Below are 22248 nucleotides of genomic sequence, written 5' to 3' on the forward strand. Positions count from 1 at the left end.
GTTTAGGTACTTTAAAAATAACCCTGATAGCTAATTTAGAAGTAGGATCTCTTCAATACTGTGTCCACAGAAAAATAGATTACAGCTTCAAATTCTGTTTGTATAACTTTTATCACTTTCAACTACATTATTTTGAAAAACACTGAAATTAATGAAAAAAATTATCAAATTATTTATTTGCCAATTACCTGGCTACGCTTATTTCAAGTAGGTACTTTCCTATAAAATTCCAATAGCCCAAATTTTCACTTCACACTTCCTAATTTCAAAAAGTCATCGTCATCTATTCTTCAAAGACGGAATATTAACAAGGTACCAAGGTACCCTCTCGGAACCAGAATCATAATTACTTTAAGACGCGAAAGGGAAAAAATTGAACGCGACGTGCCGTGAAAAGCTTTCGGAACCAAGAGCTCCGTCTAAATACACAATTTGGGAATTTCTTTGTCTCAAATTCGGATCAGCGCGTGATTTTCCATCTTCAGAGGCTGTGTTTTTGTTGAATATTAGTCATTGATTTTCTTTTGTTTACCTTCAAATTTTTGATCGCATTCTTTCTTGTTGGTTGTCAAATACTTATACTTAAGTCGGTCTATGAGGTGACATATCACCAAAGGTACGAGTACATAGTTGTTTTCTATAATACGAGTAGGTAAATATTACTGTTTCTACAAAACACTACACAGAAAGGAAAAATAATTAATACCTACCCGTCAGTCAATACATGTTGACCTATTCTTCAATTTATTATGAAAATATTTTCTAGTAGGTAGGTTTTTGACAAGTGAAATGATTAACAACTATCAGTGAATACTATCAATTAACTATTAAACAAACAATTACCATTAAAGTTTAATTAATCTACACTAATTTTCTCATCAAAGATCAAACAATTTTAACAACTATTTCATGAAACATCTAAGGGAACATGCTTTTCCAATTATAGAAGGGATTTCCGCAATCAATTTTCAGGAAAAATTCTGTAATACCATTAAATAAAACGTTATTCTACTCTATCTTTATTCTGGAATAACAAACCAGGCTACAGTACTCTACTTATTCATGAAAAACTTAAGAAATACGGGCACAAACAAACTTGTTCAAGGAACAAAAGCTTCTAAAGAACAAATTACTAACAGACCATAAAGTTAGTTAATCAGATACAAAGTACATACCAACCTTTCCTCAACATGACTCCGGGGTTATACCTGCAACAACAAATTGCCATTAATAACAGAAATAAATGAAGTTGCATAATTTGGCGGGAGCGGCAGCCATCTTGGCAAGGCTGCCAACTGCCGCGCGTAGATAGCAAGTTTGCCCGTAAACACGAATGGGAACACCGGTAAACGTGGTTCGTTTGGTAACGTTTTTGTCTATGGAATTTGTCAACTTTAATAAGGGAGCAAAGTTTTGGGATTCCATTTCATAAGTATTTGTTAGGTTTGAAAATTATGTCTCATAATTCAACACCGGTAAAGTTAGGTGCTTCTTTTTGAAGAAATTAAATAAATGCTTTCTTTGTACAAATTGTAAATACCTACTTACCCCCTTACTAAAAAGTTACACACGTGTTTTCTATACTAAACATCACTTTAAACAAGTGTTCAAGGCGCGTGTAACTTTTACGAGTCTTACAGGGGTTATAAATACCAACCCATCAATGAGTACTGTATAACGTGAACAACAGAAAATCGGGCCATCACTACTCGTGAAGAATTTACATACTCAAATCAATAAAGTTATGATTGGCTTTACGATGTTACTGACCTTGCCACTGTCTCTCCATAAAATGGATGTAAAATCCACATATTACCAAAGCTTATTATAAGCCCATTTAACTTATTACTGATACGAGGCGAATGAAACGTGCGCGGAAAGAATTTATCGCAAGTAGGTCGGCTTTTGAATAAGCACCTTTCAAGGAATGGCGGCGGGTTGCGTAACGTCGCCCTGAATGACTCGTAAATAGTGATTGCATGTGTCAACGCCTTCGAATATTAGGTTTTTAATGCGCTATATCCACAAAAATAAGTTCACAAATTACTTAATAAATACTTACCTACTTAGCTATTCAAAGAAAAACTAAACAAAGTCTCTTTATGCTAATGAATTCAATTTCACCCTGTATTTTTAGTAAAGACATCCCACTGACATAAGCGACATACGGGGCTGTGTTCAGTAGTTTTATAAAATCTTAACTGAGTCCCGATTCCACACAAAGACTATATCTAAGTACAGGTTCTAAGAAATCAAATTCGATTTTTCGGCTGGGCAGAACAAAACCTACACGTGTTAAAACTCTATCTATACTAAGAGAACGAATCTAAATATATAAAAGGAGAAACTGACTGACTGACTGACAGATCAACGCACAGCCTAAACGGCTAAACGTAGGCACTTGAAATTTGGAAGGGACGTAGTTTAGGTACCGTAGAGGTGCACTAAGAAAGGAATTCCCGAAATTCCCACGGGAACGGGAATTAGCGGAAAAATCCTTTTGTATGAAAAATCTAAACCGCTTAAGTTAGATGCTTGAAATTTGGTGTGCAGGTACCTTAGTAAACTTAAAGCTTAGGTACAACAGGATATCGTGAAATTTCCACGGGAACGGGAGTTAGCGGGAAAAAACATATGTATGAAAAAATCTAAACTGCGTAAGATAGACGCTTGAAATTTGGCATGCAGGTACCTTAGTAAACTTAAAGCTTAGTTACAACAGAATATTGCAAAATTCCTACGGGAACGGGAGTTAGCGGGAAAAAACATTTGTATGAAAAAAATCTAAACCGCTTAAGATAGATGAAGGGGGTAAAACGGGATCCACGCGTACGAAGTCGCGGGCGGCCGCTAGTCAATGATAAAGATTAAATCCAAAATCCGCTTTCCACGTTTCGCTATACGAGTAAATGCTAAATCTAGAACAAATAGAATCACACAGTAACATTAACGAGATCCTGGCGATAGATTCGATCCTTTGACTCACTGGAATAACAAATATCCTATAGCGCGAAACTTTCTTTATAACAGGGATGTCGCTACTTTTTATATACTTTTCTTTTATCGGTAAAAATACTATCAATTTGTGAACTTTTGTAAATTAAAAGCAGCAAAAGTACAATATCAGCTAGAGACTTTTTCAATTTAAATGAGTATTCTTTTCTATTTGTGAAGAACACTATATTATGTACAGTAACTTGTGTAAATCTGTGTACCAACACTTAATAAATAAATAAAATATGCAAATCCTTAAGGTGTGACCCGCACTTTTCGGCTGACGAAAAAGGTCCAATGAAGATTTGCAAATGGCTCTCACATTTTAAATATCAAGCACATAATTTTTCCACCCCTATTCTAAAACGGCTTTTGGAAGGGAAAGATACTCGCTTCTTATTCTTGCACCCTGGGGGTAAACTACCAACTTCTGTTCACTCACAACGCCGTATCGAAAACAGAACGCGTTATCATTTACTCGAGATGGTCCAGAACTAACATTTAGAATAATATTTTGTTTGAAATAAAATATCCCCCGAGAATTCTAGATAAAAAGTATATTCACATTTCATGTTTGAGTAACGTGATCCATCGTTAGATCTTGAAATATTCTGCATAGGGTTTGCCTCATAATGACTTTTTATCTGTTATGTAGGGTTATTCCGTATTCAACCCACGACAACTCAACCCACTCATTATTTTTCCTTACTCAACCCAATTTTGTTCCTTACTCTACCCACAACAAATTTTTAATTTTATGTTCCTTATTCACCCCAAAAACATTCCTAGCTCAACCCATTTTTAAACCACTTAAAAAATATAAGATTTTTATGTACGGTCAGAATAAATTATATTTTTAAGAAATTTAAGCTCGGTTAACTTTTGTGTTAAGATCGTTCTATTAAATAAAACTGCAGGAATTCTGATACAATAATATATTTGAAAAACGTTTTTCACAAAAGGACACAAATCAAATAATGACTAATTAGAATCTACTATAAATCCTCTATAAATCTACTATAAATCAAACGACTGTGATTTTTTATTAAATCAGTATAACCAAGCGATGGCGTATAATTTTTTTCCCTAGACACTTGTTCATGAATGTACAAATAATTATTTCAAATAATACAATGTATTTCATCTTTTTTTTTTCAAGCGGTATGAGATGACAAAAGAAAAATAATAAAAGTCATGTGGACAGCTAATCCCGCGGTAGAAGTTTTCAGCCTCTTAATTTGTTTATGTATTTAGGTACCTTAAAATAAAATAAAATCTTTGATATGTTTTAGTTGATCAACATATTCATATCTATCATTTTTTCATGTAGGTGATGTTATTATTTTTTTTTTTATTTAATTATAAATCAATGTACATACTAGTATGTATTTATCATTATTAAATTTCTGAAAAAACAGTAAACGTTGTTTTGCTATCCATACTTATTTTTGTTATATTTACTTTGGGTTGAGTAAGGAATGCATTTGGGTAGAATAACGAAATTATGTAATGGGTTGAGCTAGGAATACTAATTTGGGATGAGTGAAGAAATGGGTTGAGTTGTCATGGGTCGAATACGGAATAACCCGTTATGGTTATGTAATGTCAGGCAAAAATTAAAGATTAGAGACGGTACTGGAGAAATACATATTAGACAGCTGATACGCTTCATATCTTTTACGGTTTACGTGTTGAATATCACATCAGTTTTCATCAAGATATAATTTGAATACTAACATTTCAAAGAATTGGAAAACATCAATAAAAAGAAACATGCCTTCTCTTGACTCTAATGTAATCCTTGTCCGTAATAAGTTGGTAATGAATGGAGTCTACGTGTAAGGTGATACTGTGTACCGGCTGTGCGACTGAAACAAATTTTGCGACGTGAAACACCTTGGGGGAGGTAGGACACAAGTTACGAGAATAAGCGATACAATAAGTTCACAGCAAGGACGTTAATGAAGCCGACTTCTTGTTAAAAAAAAATATTATTCGGAAATAGAAATTTCAATGAAGAATGGATTAAATTATCACTGTGCAATCTTCAAATTCCACTGTCCACCGTCTCTTTATACACTCGACATTGACGAAACCAGTGTGCTTCAAATGCTCATCATTGAAGCCATTAAACAGAATAATAATAATAATAATAAAAATCTGTGTGAGTGCTATAAATAACCATAACTTTCTGTAGGATCAGCAACGCATTGTCATTTAGCGTCTGCTAGCTTTAAATCAAAATAAAACTCGAAAAGTTGTATTACTAATCGATATCCGAAAATGATCGTTATTTCCAATGCTGCTAGTTCAAAAGGAGAGTTAAATAACACAGGTCAACAAAAAATCAAAATGAAAATGGTGCCGAGATTCTGTTGATAGTTTATTATTAGGTGTGTATTAGTAATAATAAAAATATTTTTCTTTTTTTTTTCCTACGTGTAGTTTTGGATCTACCCTCAGTTTTAAAATTTAGCTTTAATCGGTACTTTGGTTGCACAGTTTTTAGTGTTATCGGTACATTTTTATAAATGCATTTATTTTAATATCATGTATACATTGCCAAGAAGTTGTCTCAACAATCAAAATGTATTTTTGTTTCATTTGTGGTGTGTACATAGTTAAAAAGTTCAAAAATTCAGGCAATATTTGATTAAAAGTGCTTATTTTTCTTACTTTAAGTCGGAAATTGTGGTTGTATTCAAGCCGTGGATAACCAAATTTGTTTGTATAAGCTGCTGTGAACACTTAAGGCAATGTTACAATGGTCAAAGAAGCCGTAACATGAAGTTCAGAGTAGACAAAGTAAGGAAAGAACAAAAAAAAATCGTAGTTTGAGCATAAAAAAAGATTTTAATTAATTTTTTAAGTAATTTTTGATGGTCCTTCAATAACAATATTAATAAAATATACTGATTTCTTAAGTTCGATGGACTATTTGGAACGATTTGCGTAGATTTTGTTCATTGAAATTACAATTTATTTTTCGGAAATCTCTAGTCCAGTAACTACGCTGAAATTGCGAGACATGCCTTAAAAACTCAGGATGTCATAATTTTCATCAAAGGGCATTACCTCCACAGTCATCTTGACCAATTCCCAGAGAATCTTGGGTCACTATAGCATGATATAGCTAAGAACAGGGAGAGCGATGCTATCAAGACCTAAAAACCATTGGAAGAGAGGTACCAAGGCAGATGGGATCGGTATATGATGGCTGATTACTGCTAGAGGATGTAACGTGATAGTTCCATTAAACCTCATTCACAAAAGTCGTGGAAAAGAAAGTTTTTAAGCACTTCAAAATATTATAAACGCTGATTTTGGTGAAATTTTGTATTTTTCTATACACGTCAAAATCTAGAAAACCACACGTAGGAAATCAACAAATTTGCTACCAAAGCAACCAGGATATGGTCCTCAATCAAAAAATATATACAGTTCCTTGGCACCAAAACCACTGTTGACCAGTGTAATAGGTGTTTTTACATTTTGATAACTTGATCACTACGAATGCGCTACCTTGAGACCGATAAAGTATGTTGCAACATTTTCATCCACCGGAGGCTTTTCTCTCGTCCCCTGCATCACACACAATTTACGTTCTAAGACTGCCTAATTCCCTAAAAGTCTCCTGTACGCCTCACCTCGGCCTGGTTTATTATTTGAGGGAACATTTTAATATTTGCGACTACTCTTACCGCGCAGATTTTGTAACCTGTTTTTTTTCACACATTGTAATAATATGATTCTTGTAAACATACAAATGCACTTTCTCTAATCAGTTTTAAATGTGGACAGTCAATGAGAGAATTTTCCTGTCGACGACACTGCTCTTGAATTCTTACAACCCCGAGTCCTTCAAGTTGCAGGTGACAATACGTTTACGTTGAAAAGTAGCACCTATTTCAATGATAACATGCAATATAGTGTTTATCTTGAAATGCTGTCGTCTGTGCATTTGAATAGGCATTTTCTGGGCTAATTTTTGTCTTAATTCGGAACTGCACCCTTCAGATGAGAGTGTAAACAAAACAACCCTTTGAATACAAAAAATATGTAATTTAGTCAATTTCCATAAGTGTCTCTTTATTGCTCTAAATACAATTAGTAATACAATTTAGTGGCTTCATTCCTTACCGCAACACCAGTATTTACAGTAAGGCAATTCCAACAAACTGTTTACCTTATGCAAATGAAACGGTTGTTTTACACTTTTAATGATATTACTTGCCTTTCCATTGTTTATGTCTGTTTGAAATAATTGTGGGGTTCTCATAAAGCCCGGTCTGTGGCTAAACAAAAAAGGCAGGATATTTGGAGTAACAACTTAATAGCATAATAGGACAGATATAATAAATTGTGTTAGCCTGATGTAAACAACCACAACAAAAAGTGAACAGTTTCAGATCCTTTGCTAAGTTATACTATTTAAGATAAGCTGTTAGACTAAAGAAATATTCTGTAAATAATTGCATTTTGAATATTTAACTCCCTTTTTCCCTATAATTATGGTAATATTTAAACAATTTCTTTAATTTTAGTGTTCCGAACTTCCGATAAATCCGAATACAAAATCTTCTACGAAAAAGTCTTTACCTACATTTCGTTGACGAAAAAATAATCCGTCAACTTCGAAGTCATCAGTACCCCACCAAAAACCGGGAAGATAGCAGGGTCATCAATCATAGCGCCGAACGTAACACAGCGCTATGTAATGAACGCCCGGCCAACCCATTTAGCGGCAACCATATGGCACTGTAGAGGCGTGTTTCCATCTAAAGCCTGGTCCGTGAGCAAGTGAGCATGTATGTATTGCTGTCGCACTTGCACACTCACTGCGGGCGCCCGTCGCACAGTCGCGACAGCAATATAATTACGCGCGAGCGATAAGGATGGGTAGCTTGGGGTCATTGGACATAATTCTACGTGCTCACGGACCAGGCTTTACCATCATGTTCGCTATCATCGGTGACGGAAAAAATCGTTTTAGCTGTTTCTTTTGGTCAAATAATAAACCATTTAAGTGTAACTTACGGAAAATGTACTGTAAGTTTTCAGTCATTACCGTGGTATAGCTATTAGTTAAGTAAGGCGAACCAGGGCTAGATTCTTCCACTTATAGTTCATGAGAATTTAACTCAATATTAAACCCAAAACATAAAATCAGTCAGCTCCACTAACGCCACTGCATTGACTTTAACCTGTATCAAAATAAAAATTATCTTCATTCGTATAGTCTAAATAAATAAGTACTTACAAATCGTCAAATGTTCTTAAGGAGCCTATGCATGTATGTAGGTAGAGTACTTAATAAACTACACGTTCTTAGTCTAACAGCAGAATACATAACCAATTTAACCACAATTGAATTTATGAACACACGTAAGTAAACTCCGCAGCGATAAATTAACTGCATTGTGCCCGCAAATTGCAAATTCGACAAATAAAACTTAGTACGTAGAATATAAGCCTGTCTAAAAATACTGTTTTCTGTAATTGACTTTAACCTGTATGGAGATAGAGGTACTTAATAAACTACACGTTCATACTCTAATAGTAGAATACACAACCACAATTGAATTTATGAACACGAGTAAGTAAACTCCGCAGCGATATTAACTGCATTGTGCCCGCAAATTGCAATATCGCAAGGATGTCGCATGCGGGAAGCGGCCCGCTTCCGCGCCCTGCAATTATGCTGACGTCACAAATGCAATCTGCCGCTAAGTGCTATGGTGGTTAATATTTACTGGATTATTTAAGGGGTTTAATTTTACGTGCAGTTGTTTGGACTTTAGCCTGTGATTTGTGGAGTTTATGCCTAATTAATTACAATTACATAAAACCGCGATATGGAAATCATTGGGGGAGGCATATGTTCAGCAGTGGACGTAATGATGATGAACGTAAGTGATGATGATGATGAAATAAAATTATATTTCCATTTTGAAATTTTTATGATGTTGTTGAAAATAATAATCTTAAATATTTTCCCCTCATATAATACAAAGGATTTAAATAATTTCAATTAATTAGTACTGAAAACAGAAAATAGTAGTAAAGGTCTCTACCTTTTTTCCGCCGTTTAACCTATCCAAATTAGAAACAATATTCAATGATTAATAATTATAAAAAAAAACATACGGGTCGAATTGAGAACCTCCTCCTTTTTTTGAAGTCGGTTGATAATAAATGTCAAGAGCTCTCAAAATGTATAAACTCAATGTCTGCTAACAAAAAATACGCAATTGCGTATTTTTTTGTATTTTACGTCAATTGACGACGCAGAAAAAATTTGTAAATACATAAATGCTTACACTTTTAGTCATAGTAATTCCATGTATGCGTGTTTGTCTTGTTGGTTGTCCTAATAAATAAAATAAAATGTGAGCTTTCGCTCGCAGTGTGGTAAGCGCCTAAGGCGCAGACAGACTTCGCGGAAACGCCGCGGTCCGGCTTCCGAGCGTCTGGCCGTCTGCGGTTAGCAATTATGTAGCTGTGTGTACCGAGCGTTACTTTAGAATTGTACGTTTACAATGAAAATCTATGCGTAGAGACACAAAGATTAGGCAATCGTCGTAAGCTTTTGTAACACGTAAAGCGTGTACCATCTGACGTCACAAAACGTTAGACTTTATAAGCTGCCACAAGCATCTGAAATTACGCCTTACCTTTTTCATAATACTTATTTGCTTAAAAGAATTGAAGGTTTTTGTTTTGTTTCATCTCTTATTTGATCGTATGGTTTGCTAAATTGAAATACACAGGTTTAAATACAAGCTACTTACTACTGAAAATATTACTACTTTTATTGATTAATATTTGACATTGAAATCTGTCGAAAGCATACCTATAAAGCTTCATGTAATTTTGTACGCAATTTTTATTTCTAAAAAATCAAAAATACCGCTCAAAATGCGTTATCAAAGCCCAATACACTTCAATCACTGTTATCAGCTGATAACAACCCTCCGAACGTGCGATTCTCTCCTTTTCAGGTTCTATAAAAGTTAATTGCGTCAAGTATCGATTTCACTTTACCTTTCGACCTGTCTAGACTCGGGATTAATCGATATTGGACACGGCTCATGAAAAATAAAGCTGGGAGTAAACATTCATAGGGCGGGTTTAGACGGGGTGACATTATTATGAGCATAGGAAGAGTGTCATCTATTATAACTACCTATAGGAAGTGTCCTTTTCTGGGTGAGCTTGGTAAGTATTTGGTGTAAGACTTTTGTCATTTTTATAGTTTCCAATATTACATAGGTGTGGAATTTCGTTACCTACGTTAATGTTTCTGAATTATACTTTAAGGCTAAAATACGAGTAAATAATCTTCTGGAAGATCGCATCGACACTCTTTTGATGAGATTATGATCAGCTAGTCCTTACAAACATTTAATAAAAACAAAAGAAAACTGTCGTTGTTATTTACGAGCAATAATAGGTGTATATTCTCGAGTTCGTTTGATGTAAATCCACCTTTTCTGAGCTCCGAACAAAAAACAATTAATTTAGATTTCTTTTGTGTTATATTGAAGTAGAGTTTCAAGATATTGCCTGATTTAATAAATTAGATTTAATTCTCGTCTGGGTCCTTAGCTTCAAAATTGATTCGATTATTTAAAATCTAATTATAGGAATAAAATATACGCACTAAGAATGGATCGTATAGTATACAGGGTGACAGGTAAAGCGATACATTCCTTGAAAGGGGTTAAAGTAGAGCTTATTTGCAGTCATTTAAGTCATATGACACCATGTCCGAAACTTGTTCATTTCCAAGTTATTCAAGATTTAAGTATTTTTTAAAAAATCTCCAGTTTTTATGTTAAAATGTACCCTTGTAATGAAGAATACGGAATAATGTTAACTTTTTTGTTGTATTCGTATAGCTAAATAATAAGATTGACATTTTAAATTAAAATTTGCAAGAAAGAATCGTCATTACTCAAGTAAAAGCTAAAAAACCATGTATTATTTTGCAAAAAAAATATGTTTTAGGTAATTAAACGAAGAATTTCCAAGAAAAAATGTATGGAATGTTGTGTACAAATTACAGAATTTAGTTCCTTGATTCATTAGCTATTCAAAAAGGTACATGTGTTTAACAAACACTACATAATATTTTTTTTATTTGAATTTAAACGTCTAGTAAGATACTTTCATAAAAAAATAAATAAATAAAAAAGTCACACTAACAACTGTTCTTGGGTCTCAATAAATGAAAAACTTAGTATTTTAATAATAATTGTATCACCTAATTTTATCTAGGTACATTATTTTAAGTCCTGCTCAAACTGTGAGCCCCGTCTTCTAATACAAGCTCGTAGTCTGTTTCTCACTTCTGTTTTTGTGACTCTTGTTGTCAAACTTTGCTGAATATCTTGAGCTGCCCTCTGAATGCGCTCACGAAGCTTTCACACACACACAGCACACTTTCGGCTCAGTGTACGCCAATGGATGGATCAACAATATCCACTTTGTTGGATTGGGCGCGGTGGACCCATTCCTTGGCCAGCCAGAAGTCCGGATCTGACCCCTTGCGATTTTTATTTATGGGGTCACATGAAGTATCTCTTGTATGTAACCCCCGTAAACAACGAGCAAGAGCTTCGTGAGCGCATTCAGAGGGCAGCTCAAGATATTCAGCAGTTTGACAACAAGAGTCACAAAAACAAAAGTGAGAAACAGACTACGAGCTTGTATTAGAAGACGGGGCTCACAGTTTGAGCAGGACTTAAAATAATGTACCTAGATAAAATTAGGTGATACAATTATTATTAAAATACTAAGTTTTTCATTTATTGAGACCCAAGAACAGTTGTTAGTGTGACTTTTTTATTTATTTATTTTTTTATGAAAGTATCTTACTAGACGTTTAAATTCAAATAAAAAAATAATGATGTAGTGTTTGTTAAACAACTGTACCTTTTTGAATAGCTAATGAATCAAGGAACTAAATTCTGTAATTTGTACACAACATTCCATACATTTTTTCTTGGAAATTCTTCGTTTAATTACCTAAAACTTATTTTTTTTGCAATATAATACATGGTTTTTTAGCTTTTACTTGAGTAATGACGATTCTTTCTTGCAAATTTTAATTTAAAATGTCAATCTTATTATTTAGCTATACGAATACAACAAAAAAGTTAACATTATTCCGTATTCTTCATTACAAGGGTACATTTTAACATAAAAACTGGAGATTTTTTTAAAAATACTTAAATCTTGAATAACTTGGAAATGAACAAGTTTCGGACATGGTGTCATATGACTTAAATGACTGCAAATAAGCTCTACTTTAACCCCTTTCAAGGAATGTATCGCTTTACCTGTCACCCTGTATTAAAAATCACCTCAATAGTCGATTATTAACCATTAGTTCTTCGGAATAACCTTAATACAAAACATTCTTCATTCATTTATAAACTTTACTCGTAAACAAGACAACAAAACATAAAATGGCCGAATAAAATAATGTCCAACCTTCAAGAATTGAGCCAAAAGAGAGTCCGATGACGCAAAAGTAATCGTCAAATTAAATCAATGGGGTCGCCGGAGTTCCGATGGGGTCAGAGGCAATTTCCCGACATTCTGATACTGGCCACATAATGGCTGAAGGCACAGTAGATTCAAAAAATAATTTAAAGTTATAAAAATATGTACTTCGAAAATACATCATCATCATTGTCATTACATGACGTCCACTGCTGAACTTAGGTCTCCCCCAATGATTTCCAGATTGGCCGGTTGGCAGCGGCCTGCATTTAGCCCCTTCCTGTAGCTTTTATGAGGTCATCTGTCCACCTTGTGGGTCGACGTCCTACACTGTGCTTGCCGATACGTGGCCTCCATTCCAGAACCTTATTCAAAAATACAATATAGAGCAGAGTTTCCCAAACTATAGGTCGCGACCTAATAGTAGGTCGCGAGCGAACATTAAGTGGACCCTACTTGTGGAACGACACACCACCCTACCGATCCAACCGCTGGGCAGCGGGCGAAATTTCCTGTAGGTGGGTCCCAAGTTTGGGATCTTGTATTCGATGAGTCGTAGCCCAGACAACTTTGGGAACCACTGATGTAGAGTTATATTTTAGCACACGTTCGTCTGATTCATATATTGGTTTTGTGAATACATACGAGTAATACACACATGTCGTTGTCATTGAAATGAATGATTTTTGCTGCCTGATATTTACAATAAATATTTCTTATTTTTTAACTGTGTATTTCATAGGTAGTGGCTATGAAATGAATTTATCAGCCCCTACAGAGGAAAGTGCCTTCTGAACCTTACGTTACTATAATCGTATTGTGCTTCGTATTCACCCGGAGGATAAGGCGCACCATTTCAATATTAAGCCGAACGGAGAATTTCATAATAGACTCCATTAGAAATAATATTCATTGAGTTGGAATGAGGACAGATTATGTAGGCGTAGGAATAACATGGCATAGCAAGAAATATCAATATAAGAGTTAATCGAATTTAATTACATCTTTATTCTGAGGACAAAATAAACGAATAATTGGGACAGTATTTCGGAAACTTGAAAAGCTGGTTCCGATCATGTTTCTAATCTCAAGTTACGTTTAATTTCTTCCCTGAAATTACATTCAACAAACGTGTTTTATATTCAAAAGAAGACCTGCACCTATAATCTAAAGGTTTTTTTACTGTACCTATTTGACGTTCATAAGTGCCAGTGGTCAAAATTGAATAAAATATTTTTCATTTTGATTTACTGAAGAATCATTGAGTTAGGTAGGCAGGTAGCTCTAAAATATATCAATGAATTAGTCGTTTCAACTACCAAACTTTTAATAGGCAGCTTCCATATCTGCTTTTTAAACACAGCTCACCATTTCATCGTTCGTTCGTTCGTTTCAGCCGTAAGACGTCCATTGATGGACAAAGGCCTCCCGCAAGGTTTTCCACTAAGACCGGTCCTGTCGTATGTCACCATTTCAATATTAAGCCGAACGGAGAATTTCATAATAGACTCCATTAGAAATAATATTCATTGAGTTGGAATGAGGACAGATTATGTAGGCGTAGGAATAACATGGCATAGCAAGAAATATCAATATAAGAGTTAATCGAATTTAATTACATCTTTATTCTGAGGACAAAATAAACGAATAATTGGGACAGTATTTCGGAAACTTGAAAAGCTGGTTCCGATCATGTTTCTAATCTCAAGTTACGTTTAATTTCTTCCCTGAAATTACATTCAACAAACGTGTTTTATATTCAAAAGAAGACCTGCACCTATAATCTAAAGGTTTTTTTACTGTACCTATTTGACGTTCATAAGTGCCAGTGGTCAAAATTGAATAAAATATTTTTCATTTTGATTTACTGAAGAATCATTGAGTTAGGTAGGCAGGTAGCTCTAAAATATATCAATGAATTAGTCGTTTCAACTACCAAACTTTTAATAGGCAGCTTCCATATCTGCTTTTTAAACACAGCTCACCATTTCATCGTTCGTTCGTTCGTTTCAGCCGTAAGACGTCCATTGATGGACAAAGGCCTCCCGCAAGGTTTTCCACTAAGACCGGTCCTGTCGTATGTCACCATTTCATACGGTAGGTAAATAAGTCACCCTGTATACTCGTTTTACAAGAGCCAATCTTATACATATAGAGCGTATCTAGTCACCTATTGGCTGTATCTCAAAGCAACTATGTCAGGATAGTGCGCCGCTCTACAAATTGATTTTGAAGTGAACGCGTTCTGCGGAAAATTACAAGCGGTTTAAGTGAAACGCCTATGTGGAACGGGTTTTATTTTTAATAGACTTTAGAAAGGAGGAGGTTCCATAGTTGTACAATAGACTAAGAGCTAGTGAACGCCAGACCTATGTCATTTTATAAAAGCTGAAAGTTTGTCAGCGTATGCTCCCAATATAGGTTAGAATGCTGGTGAATCATGAAGTTTGGGTCATCGTGGCATTGGCAGCTTTCCTAAAAAAAACTGTCTGGCAAGGAGTTGGAACTGTCAAAACTATCTGGCTGATGTGGAAACAACTTCTAATCATTGCCCAAATATTATGCATAAAAATCAGATTTTTTGGTATAGCTCATAGTCTACAAGCAAACATAGAACTGTTTTATGTAACTATGACTGTAGAAAGATACAGCGTCATGAAACTAGATACTGAATCTTTATAATGATAGTTGGGATAGGAGTTATTTTGCTACGAAAATGTCTATAGTCTCTAGTCTGAAGTGCTATCGACTGAAATTATAGATAAGTAAAAAACTGTTACTGAATGTAACAGTACTGTAAGGACACAGGTCTTTGGTTAGAATTGAAAATTTACCTTTTGATAGGCAAGTCTATCCGAACGAAGGCCACTGAGTCCACCATGGTCCAATGTACTCGCGACGCCTCTAACCGTCAGAAATGGAAGCACATCGCCAGGAGGCAAAGGCCTTAGTGAATGTACAAGGGACCAAAATACATTCTAGTTTAACATTAATCCATAGCTTTAGGTATGTGCCTTTAGGGTACAAGGTATATATTTATCTGTAGGTACCTAATACCCAGTACACAATGAAATGTTAATTTCTAAATACGTTAGCCTAATCCGTTAACCTTGCTTTTAGCAATGACTTAAAATATTCTATATCAAAGAATTAAAACATAAGTTTTAATGTTACCTAACAATCTTAAAAAACTACACAGCGGTTCCATGGAATTTAAGTAATGTAGGCTTATGACTTACACAAATAGGTACTTACAGTGACCTTTAAATCTTTTCTTTATTGCTTTTTTATTTTAAGATTGTTTTTGGGGCTCTTTTGATAATGTTAGTGGTGTCAGAAACAGAAGACGATGCAAAAGCTTGCAAGCTGATATATACTCAACATCAAATAAACCGCACCTTCCGCGACGCGAACTTTAACGATTTTCTTCTGACACAATCATGGTGCCCCAACAATATTGGTGTTATTTGAAAGCCCAATAAATATCCTTAAAGTAAAACACATTTAATTTCTTAATAAATGATTAACATATACCATAAATGTGACTTGAAAAAATACCTCACTTTGGGCCCACCTATGGGATCAATTAGACCAATTTTTATGGTTATAAAACCAAATAATGATCACACGTGTCCTCTTTAACAGATGGATAGCGATTAATCCCAACTTAACAGTTTTATAGCCTTAAAAGTTGGCTCTACCGTAACTACCTAATTTTTGAAGAAGTGACTCTGGATCCTTCTAAAGACACATTTTTGGGGTAAAAACCTTTCCTTTAATTAAATGAAGGTTGGAACTAGGCTTTTAAATGGTGCCAATATTGGTGGGAAGTGGGGATGCATACGTTTGAAAATGCTTGTCGCGGGAGGTGCGATTTATTTGATGTCGAGTGTAGATGAACTACATTTAATCAATACCGGATCGCTGGTTCCGATTTTTGCCACGTTGAAAAACTGAAATGTCATTTGCAGGAGGGCGCTGCCATCAATGCCTGGTAACTATGTCCGATCTTTGTCATTTGACGTTTCAAAATCTTCAACTATAGTAGGTTAGAATACAATTGAGTCATTGCATATTTAAAACACATCAGGAAAATCCTTTAAATAGACCGAACTTAGTACGCACGACAAAAGTCGAATCGACGAAGGCCGCCCGCGCACGCAATGCGCTCTTTACGCGTAGGGTTGCCTTGTCATGTGTATGAGTTATTCTGCAGTTAAAAAAATGGCGACGAAAAGGTCCTATACTTACCTAGTCATTCTACTTTCCAGTTTCGACGATCTTATTATCTTGAATACAACGTTTTTTATTTCACTATGTTGAAATAAAAAACAAACGAAGATATGGAAAATAATTTGCTGGCGTTTTTTGTTTTTAATGGAATTATTTGATAAATAAAATGCTCAATAAATACTTTATAATGTCCAATCCTGTACAATGTTATGGAACCCTTCATGTGTGAGTCCTAGTACTACTCAGTTTTTTTTTTTTCAATTTATTATTTACAAGAATTTGCCAACCCTATCTGCGTGACGCACCAAAGGTACGGTCTGAGATATAGTACAAATATAAAAGTAATTAGAACCTAAATTCACAGCCAACCATTACGCGGTGAAGGTTAAATAATTTTTGATTCTACAAACAGAGATTTTGGATTTTATACGCTGAATAGCAAATTGAAACGATATTTACCCGTTTACCAAACTTTTATTTTAACGAGGCTTATCTACGTACCCAATCATAATTCAGTATGGTAAGGATCACAATTTTCGCACGCTTTTTAAAAATGAATTACTTATCGAATTTTGTATTCCAATAACGAGGATTTCTACGCTCTTTTTAAATACTAACAAGCTTAACAACGACCTGGCACGATCGCGATTGCATAATAATAGTCGTCAATTTACCCTGCTCGATTTATCTCTTGAAATAAAACCAGATTATTGAAAAAAGTTTTTATCTGTACCTATTCTATGCTAGCTTTCCGGCCGCGGCATCACCCGCGTGGAATTTTTCGGTTTGTTATTAATAACCTATGACACTCAGCAATAATGTGGCTTTCTATTGGTGAAAGAATTTTTAAAATCGGTACATGCAGTAGATCCCGAAATTACCCCTTACAATTTAACAAATATACAAACACACAAACTTACCTCTATAAAATTAGTATAGACAAATATAAGGCAACTTAACGTACTGAACTATCAATACACACAGCTCAAAGAACTCAATGGGTTGCGTTGAACGCTGAAAAGCACGCAAATCCACAATTCACCCCTAAAGGGATGAAACGGTGGACCAAAGTTAAACGCGAGCGGCGCCGCAAACTGAACCCTGTTTAACACAAAATAGAAGACTGATTTACAAAAAAATAGGCAACTTCTGTCCATGCGTGTTGTCATTTCATTTTACATCAATCGATTGTAGGCGCGGAGGCACAACATGACCTTGATGTCCCCTCGTTAAATCGTGCACACACAGCCTAATAAGCCCGTGGAAAGCACTTATCGCTTTTAAACCCTTTAAATGAAGCAATAAACGCGCGATTCGCTCCGACGCGCGTTACCAAATATCCGAACAAATGTTTGCACACGAGACAAACATTTGTGTACAAATCTAGGCGAGGAAGGAATATTATGTTAATGTATTTGTGTGATTAAAGAGTAATGTATTTATGAGGTGCGAATATTACGACAGAGTTTCTGTATAACATTGTCTCTGTTTCGGTAAGACGTTAATGGCATAAATATTGCTAATGCCCCTTAGCAAAAAAAGAAGTGCTAATGGCCACTCTTATTATCAAATTGTAATTGGTTGGCTATCTGGTACCATTAACAAATTGTAATTGGTTGCCATCTGGTAATATACACTAGCCTCTAAAAATAATTGCAGTCTTGTTTTTGCCTATAAAATTTTAATAATATGACATCGACAAACGATATTACGGACTTTTATTACAAGAGACTAGTCAACCAAAAATGCCTGTTTCCAAGTCCGTCATCAAAAGCACATTAAAAAGGTAATATCTTTCTGCAGCGGCCGTTTCACGCCATTAACAGATTATGGCGGATCCGGGGATCACATGAGGTTAATCTTAATAATTAACTAGAGGTAAAAGGTATATTTATATTGAAATTCATAAATATCATTTATTACGTACTGTATCAATGTGACGTGTGTATTACAAAATAATGACAAAAAAGACAATTTTGCAAGTAAGTATATGCAAGCTGAAGTGGCAATGGGCAGGGCACATAGCAAGCAGAACTGACGACCGATGGGGCAGCAAGGTTCTGGAATGGAGGCCGCGTACCGGAAAACGCAACGTGAGACGTCCACCCACAAGGTGGACCGATGACATCGTAAAGGTAGCAGGGAAGCGCTGGACGCAGGCCGCTACCACTCGATCAACATGGAAAGCATTGGGGGAGGCCTATGTTCAGCAATAGACGTCCTATGGCTGAAATGATGATGATGATGATATTGTCTCACCAGTTGACGCTACTAGCAAGTGAGGTACTATTATTTGCTATTGGTTATGCTAGTGGCGTGACACTCACTGAGCGCTACTATGATAGGATATCGTATTCGCACTCACTGAATTTGAACCTTATACTATTTAGCTGAAAGTCAACTGGGAAATTTCGTCATTTTCTAGAAGGGAGTCTGCTCTACCTGCCTTTTAAGCTATCTAAACTGCTCGGGCAGTAGAATCCTTATCAACGCAAAGGTTAAATCAAGATTTTATCCATTCATCGCCTTCGGGTCAGCCTTCGAACGGTTTATATTAGTTTCTTTCAGCATTTTCTCTCGTCCAATTTGCTGAGCATGACCCAGTTTTCCAAAGCATTTGCGAGCATACAAATCGTGGAATTAGCACACATTTTGTCGAAGGTACTTGAACGTGACGATAGAGGCATTGTTTTACTTCAACATCCTTCCAGTTTATTTTCCGTGCAAAACGATCAGCCAAACAAAGACGGACGAAGTGATTTCGTCTTTGTCTATTGGAATAAGGAGATACCACATCACTTTGAGAGCCGCCAGTCCAATAAAATTGTAAACGCAACTTTTTCCATGCCAGATTCATAGCGACAGTAAGGCAGGGGTTCCCAACCAGTGGCCCACGGACCATCAGTGGTCCGGAGATGTAATAAATAGTCCGCGAACGATTTTAAATTTCGCGAGCGATAGACTTTGATGAACTGACGGCAGATTTACGATGATGATATGTGTTTCTCATTGTAAACCTTACGGCCTCATATGTATATCGTGTTCCTATCCTAAGATAGTTCCTAACGTCGTTTTCGTTATCAAGTCTCATTACTTCACTATGAGTAAAAGCAATATGGAACCGAAAATAAGAAATATAGGTAGAGTACATTAGAGAATAGCCGCAGGTTTGCTTTTCTCTCCGAGCTGTGCCGTTGTTTGCCCAGGGTAAACGTTTAAAAGCGCTCGCTCTGGCACTCGCCAGGCTTATGAAGACTTAATTAATTAGCGCAGACGGTTCAAGATTAGATAGCAGAGTCTACCTACCGTTAGAAATGTGCAAAATTAAGGCAGACTGAACGACCATGCTATAGGAATATGGGATGGAAAAGAGAGAGAGAATTCCATATCACGTTTAATTTTAGCGCAAAATTGCTTTATTCTGGAGTAACAAACCGCTAAGATGTTTAAATTGTGTTTTCTGTGATTATGTACCAAGTAACGTCACACCTAATAGCTGCACCTAATAGTAACGTTACATCTAATATTATTATTAACATTGTCATAAGACAGTGATGCAAGAATAAAAGGCAGAGATTGACACTTATATTTCTTTTAGGGATAGGTTTAGACAAATGACAGAATATAATGTATTGCTGGATGCAGTGATTGACACAAATTAATTGCTTCTATCTGTATTATGTAGCGAGCGAGAAATAATATTAGAACTTCACGTGTAGGTTACAGTGAAGTAGATAACGAACGAAACTGAAGCTTTACGCCGAAGTTGTTGCGACTCCAGTGCGCTAAGTCTGCAGAGTTACTTTAGCTTGCCACAGTTTCACAGAAATGTAAAATCCCATCAAAAACAATACTTGTCAAAAAAACCAAGTCTCGCAACTCAGTTGTTCTACGGTAAAAAGTTGTGAGATCCATGTAATACCAAGTCCAAGCCAGGAAATCTTTAACGTTTTACATAAATATATTGACTTGGCCATCGCACTAAATAATTTAATTTACACGTGTTTTCATGCGCATGCATACTCTGATGTGTTTATTTGAAGTCAAATTAATATCTGGGGGCACTGCCGTGCCCCCTGACTGCAAATAAACACATCAGAGTATGTTTACTCTGATGATATGTTTATCATTGCACCTTATGCGGTTGTAAAAAGGGGCTATTTTGCAACAAAAATGTATAAATGTGCTGTCGACTCTACCTTGTCCTGTCTGTTATTCATTAATCTAGTTTTGGTATTATCTAGCTAGAAATAGTGGCCTCAACTTCATTCCAGTCGAACAATTATCGGAGACATGAAATTAATTGACCTACGTCTATCTGAAACAATGAAGGTACATACATTTCAAATGATGTATCTTTGATGGCCCCAAGAGTTCATGAATTAGTTTTAAGTTTTCTACTTACACGTTCGTCGTATCTCACAGCAATTTCAAATGATTGAATTTGGTCCCCGTGTATATTTATTTGTATTTGTTGTACAAACAATTTAATATTTGAACATAAATATTGTTATTTATTGATGAAATCTTGGAAGATGTAAGATTCCCAGAATGCGCTCATACATATTTATAGCACTCAGGCCCAATTCAAATCACACTTTGCGCCCAATTGTCCGACAAGAGAGCATCTTAGAATTTCATAATGAGCATTCATTCATACACAAACAAGAACAAAAGGATATCAAAAGGAAGGTCACCATTCGGGCGTTTGCAAGCGTCACTTAGGGCGCCATTTTAGGACCATTGCTTTTCCTATTGTGGTTGTAATGAACAGCGAGGAAAATCTATTAGCAGTTTTACATTTATATTTTACTAGCGGCCGCCCGCGACTTCGTACGCGTGGACCCCTTTTTACCCCCTTAGCGGTGGAGTTTCATAAAATTCTTTCTTAGTGGATGCCTACGTCATAACATCTACCTGCATGTCAAATTTCAGCCCAGTCCGTCCAGTGGTTTGGGCTGTGCGTTGATAGATCACTCAATCATAGACAGTCAGTCAGCCAGCAACCTTTGAGTTATACAAATACATTATCTATAGAGCATACATTTTAAATTTCAATTCTCTTACTTCAAACACATAGGACTTTCATATAAACTTCCAACCCCGCCTTTTATCCCCTTAGGCCCCCTAATTGATTTTTAAGGATACATTTTATAGGTAGGTACCTATACCTCCACAACATCTAGACAGTGGTTATTTGAACTTATTTAAAACGCGCCTCCTTTCGACCATACAAAAAATTCCGGTTCCTTGTCAGGACTACGGAACCCTAAAAACCCTAACTCGTTATAAGTAACAACCGCTAGTTACAAAAAGAAATGAACCAATTACCTATCTCATTATAGATAATGAAAATAATAACGAAGTAATTCTAAATTAGGGTCGTGCACTCAACGATGAGCGCCCTCTTCTCGTCACCCCCGCGACGCGACGCGCCCAACCTATTCGTCCGCTGCTGAACCGCACCGTAATATCAATTTCGGTAGATGGCGGCACATAGTAAGAATTTGT

The 22248-nt window shown here is 35.7% G+C and overlaps 1 protein-coding gene across 1 annotated transcript in view; it reads right to left on the reverse strand.

Moving 5' to 3' along the window:
* LOC135079591 (protein lin-10-like) overlaps positions 1 to 22248 on the reverse strand; it is a 201841-nt gene that overhangs the window by 42017 nt on the left and 137576 nt on the right. The window contains exon 3 of the mRNA XM_063974252.1: positions 1180 to 1208. The gene's annotated coding sequence lies outside the window, so the exon portion shown is untranslated. The remainder of the gene's footprint in view (positions 1 to 1179; positions 1209 to 22248) is intronic.

Source organism: Ostrinia nubilalis, chromosome 1 (genome assembly GCF_963855985.1).
Source record: "Ostrinia nubilalis chromosome 1, ilOstNubi1.1, whole genome shotgun sequence".
Classification (NCBI taxonomy): Eukaryota; Metazoa; Arthropoda; class Insecta; order Lepidoptera; family Crambidae; genus Ostrinia; species Ostrinia nubilalis.